Here is a 4869-nt window from a genome sequence, read left to right as displayed (position 1 = left end):
GTTCATATTTAAATGAGCATGATTTTGAAGTTATGGTAACACACAGTTGAGCCATGCCCGCACTCAACATTTATGTATCTACTTTTTACCTTGTGTCTGCTAGTTGCTAACAGTTAATAACATTCATAATTCAAGGAATAATATACAGATTTTACCTTCAAAGTACTTAAAATTGAGATAGTGCATAAAACGGTACACATTAACACAATAAAAGGCAGAATAAAGTATCTAAGCGTGGGTGATACCTTCACTACCAGTTTTTACTAAATTGTGAAATATCCTTTACTGCTCTTTCATGGTCTTTGGGACATACATGTCCCAGTTATATGTTCCGTCCCTGGAGGTTTATTGGCAGGGATTTGAGCCATTAGTACATTCTGCTGTCATGGTAGATACTGGTGCAACTGCCTAAAAATCAAGGAAGTTGTTCTATGTCACATTTGAGTGTTGAGAGCCATTCGTATAAGGGGATGGTTTCTGGATGCTTCCCGGAAAAGCGATAGTGTGAAACTCCTGTGTCTTTTGGCTTCTATACAGCAAGATAAGGTTTGCAAGTATGTTTACTATTTCTGTTGTGTTGCTGGGAAGACACAGTTACCAGCATTTGGAAATATTCAAGTAAATGAGTTATTTTGGGGGTGAAAACCATTTGTGATACACTCCCAGGGCCATGGAATCAATTCGTTCTATGGTGTGATGTGCTTCATGGAACATGGTACTGATATGGCTCACTCTAAGTCAGACTGATAGCAGTTATCTGCAGCAAGTGCAATGTTTATTTGGTATTTTGTGTGTATTTTTGGAAAGTTGAGTAAGATATCTTACAGCTAAAGTATAATTAAAAATTGTTATGGGACTGATATATGCCCTGTGTGTGATCTGCTACATGTAACATGGGATTAATATGCCCTGCCTGCAAATGGCACCCCATTTAAAAAAAAAAAAAAAAAAAAACCACCAACAATGATTCAGCATCCATTCTGTTAGTGAAAAAAAAAATGGCGCACCAAAAATCTGCAAAACAAAACAAAAAAAGTCACCCATGAAAGTGTTAAGGATCAGAAATATTTTTATTGATGAAAAATTTTAAATAGTTCTTGATTAGGAACTGAGGACAAATAGTCTAAGAAATACCATGCATACAGTGGTTGCAGTATGTGAAATCTCTTTAATAGGGCTAGCATAATTCATCATCAAACACACACCCACTATTTCCCAAGTGTTTCACATCACCAGGCTTCTTGGTTTTGAGCCTAACTTGTGGCTGTTGGTTTCATTCCCTCCAGAAAGACACCTGTGGAGAGATGAAATGGATGTCTACAACCAAACTACCATCACAGAGTTCATCCTCAGTGGTCTCTCTGACCTCCCAGAGGTACGCTACCCTCTCTTTGTGGTCTTTGCTGCCATCTATCAGGTCACCTTGGTGGGAAATGGGGCCATTCTCCTTGCTGTTGGAACTAAACAAAAGCTGCACACACCCATGTATTATTTTTTGGCAAATCTGTCCCTCTTAGATATTTTCTGCCCATCAGCTACTGTTCCCAAGATGCTCAAGAACCTCTTGACCAAGAATCAAAGCATTTCTTTTGTTGGACGTGCTTTGCAGCTTTTTTTCCTAGTGGCCCTGGCAGGGACCGAGGTCTTCCTTCTCGCTGTCATGGCTTATGACCGGTACGTGGCCATATGTTTCCCCCTTTCTTACATCCTCATCATGACAAAGGGGAGCTGTGTGAAGCTTACAGCAGGGACCTGGGCATCAGGGTTTCTCAATTCTCTTCTGCACACGGTGTTCACGTTCCGCCTGTCTTTCTGCAAGTCCAATCAGGTCAACCAGTATTATTGTGGCATCCCTCCAGTGGTGGCCCTCTTCTGCTCTTCCACGTATGTGGCAGAAATGCTTGTCTTAGTGGTAGGAGGTATCTTGGGCATCAGTGCCTTTCTAATCACTGGTATCTCTTATATCTACATCATATCCACCATCCTAAAGATCAGGTCAGCTGAAGGGAAGTGCAAAGCCTTCTCCACATGTGCTTCTCACCTCCTTGTGGCTTGATTGTTTTATGGTACAATGATATTTACCTATATCCGCCCCTCCTCCAGCCACCACTCCCCAGCCAGAGACAGGCTCATCTCAATGCTGTATGGGGTTATTACCCCAATGTTAAACCCCCTCATCTACAGCCTGAGAAACACGGAGGTAAAAGGAGCACTCAGAAAGGTTTTATGTCATAAGGCATGTTTAAAGCAAGGATGATATTACTCAGTTAGCATTCCACTTAATCTGAATTCACAAGAAGGTTTGGAAGAATTCATAGGAATAATATTTTACATTGACATAGAGAGGACATACCTATGTATAGACAGAAATTTATACACACACACATATACATATAACTATTGTTACACCTATCTAAAAGGAACTCCGATGGAGCAGTGGTTAAGTGCTCAGCTGTTAACCAAAAGATCAAGGATTCCAACCCACCAGCTGCTCGGAGGGAGAAAGATGTCAGGTTGCTTCCATAAATATTAAAACCCATTGCCATGGGTCGATTTCTACTCATAGTGGCCCTATAGGACGAAGTAGAAATGCACCATAGGATTTCCAAGGAGAGGCTAGTGGATTCAAACTGCGACCTTTTGGTTAGCAGCCAAGTTCTTAACCACTGTGCCACCAGACCTCCCCATAAAGATTACAGCCTTGGAAACCCTATGGGGCAGCTTCGCTCTGTCCTGTAGGGTCAAAATCTACTCTTCAGCAGCAGGTTTATATCTATCTATACCATGAGTTGCAATCGGGTTTGGTTGTTTTGGTTATATACCTATGTGTATTTATCTATTGGGAACGTGAAATTTATCTTAAAAACTGTCATAGGTTGAATTGTGTCCCCCCAAAATATGTGTCAACTTGGTTAGGCCATGATTCCCAGTATGGTGTGGTTGTTCTCCATTTTGTGATTATAATTTTCCTATGTCTTATAAATCCTAATCTCTGCCTGTGGTTAATGAGGCAAGATTGGATTATGCTGAAGAGGATTAGGGTGGGATATAAAACCCTTGCCCAGGTCACATTCTTGATCCAATGTAAAGGGAGTTTCCCTGGTGTGTATCCTGCACCACCTTTTATCTTACAAGAGATAAAAGGAAAGGGAAGCAAGCAGAGAGTCGGGGACCTCATGCCACCAATAAAGAAGCAACAGGAACAGAACACGTCCTTTGGACCTGGGGTTCCTGTGCAGAGAAGCTTCTAGCCCAGGGGAAAATTGACAAGAAGGATCTTCCTCTAGAGTTGACAGATAGCCTTCCTCTGGAGGTGATGCCCTGAACTTGGACTTCTAGCCTACTGGACTGTGAGAAAATAAATGTAACTTTGTTAAACCCATCCACTTGTAGTTTTTCTGTTGCAGCAGCACTAGATGACTAAGACAAAAACAGATTTTTTTGTGAGTAAATATGGGACTGTTATTAATTGCACTGGTAGAGGAGGTACAAACTGAGTCTTTCTTAAATAAACATGAATCTATTACCACATTGTATACCCATGTCCATATCCATACTTATACCTATACTTATACACACCCATACATATATATCCACAAATCTACATCTTCATTTTTATTTCTATATCTAAATGTCTAATATAGCCAAAACCAAAAATCAAACCCACTGCTGTGGAGTTGATTCCAACTCAGAGAGACCCTATAGGACAGAGTAGAACTGCCCCCACAGGATTTCTAAGGCTGTAATCTTTATGGAAGCAGGCTGCCACATCTTCCTCCTGTGGAGCTGCTGGTGGGTTGGAACCGCTGACCTTTCAGTTAATAGTGAGAGTGTTAGCCACTGCGCCACCAGGGCCCACTTCTATCTTGTATTAACCACTTATATCTATATATCATATAATTCTAATATATCAATATATAATTTTGCTCTTTCTCTTTTTCAGCTTTGGTTTCCCCTTTATATTTCCGTGCTTCTCTTCCTTTCCTGTGACCACATCCATTCTTGGTTCTACACGTCCCTCACTTGGAGCATTTACTTTTCTCCATCTCTGAGCAAACATGTTTAAATTGGTTGACTATATTGCTATCATCTTAACCTCAACATATTCAAAACTACAAGTATCATCTTCACACACACACACACACACACGCACGCACACACCAATCTTCTCATTTGCTACACTCTATTTTTGTTATTTGCATCATTTTTTCTCAGCTACTCTGATTTTTGTAGTTAACTGTCATTGAGTCAACTCTAACTCATTGCAGCCACATGTATAATAGAAAAAAACAAAATGTTGCCTGGTCCTGTGACATCTTTATGATCATTGGTAAGTTTGAGGCCCTTGTTCTGGCTATTAGGCTCTGCTTTGCCTTGGTGCTCAGCACTTCCATTCAGTGTGAATAAGGAGCTATTTTTTCTGACGGTAAATTACTCTCCATTCTCACTTCCTGTAACCCACAGAAATAAGAACGTTTTCTCTCTGGGCTACTGAATATGTAATATATCATATTAGATAAGCAATGCGATATGAATTTCTCCATATTTTTGCCCAAATCTTTGCACCCCAATTGTTGTTGTTTGGTGCTCATAGCGACACTATGTACAACAGAACAAAACACTGCCAAGTCATGTGCCATCCTCACAATCATTGCTGTGCTTGAGCCCATAGTTGCAGCCACTGTGTCAATCCATCTCTTTGAGGCTCTTCCTCTTTTCCACTGACTCTCTACTTTACCAAGCATGATGTCCTCCTCCAGGGACTGATCGCTCCTGATAGCCTGTCCAAAGTATGGGAGACGTAGTCTTACCATCCTTGCTTCTAAGGAGCACTCTTGTTATGCTTCTTCCAAGACAGATTTGTTATTT

The 4869-nt window shown here is 40.8% G+C and overlaps 1 pseudogene; it reads left to right on the top strand.

The window, feature by feature from the left end:
• The first annotated feature begins 1309 nt into the window (after positions 1 to 1309).
• On the top strand, positions 1310 to 2257 carry LOC126058224 (olfactory receptor 5V1-like; annotated as a pseudogene).
• Positions 2258 to 4869: the final 2612 nt, after the last annotated feature.

Source organism: Elephas maximus, chromosome 14 (assembly GCF_024166365.1).
Source record: "Elephas maximus indicus isolate mEleMax1 chromosome 14, mEleMax1 primary haplotype, whole genome shotgun sequence".
NCBI classification, from domain to species: domain Eukaryota; kingdom Metazoa; phylum Chordata; class Mammalia; order Proboscidea; family Elephantidae; genus Elephas; species Elephas maximus.
The sequence above is the reverse complement of the archived record's forward strand: the minus strand, read 5'-3'. Positions and strand labels throughout refer to the sequence as shown.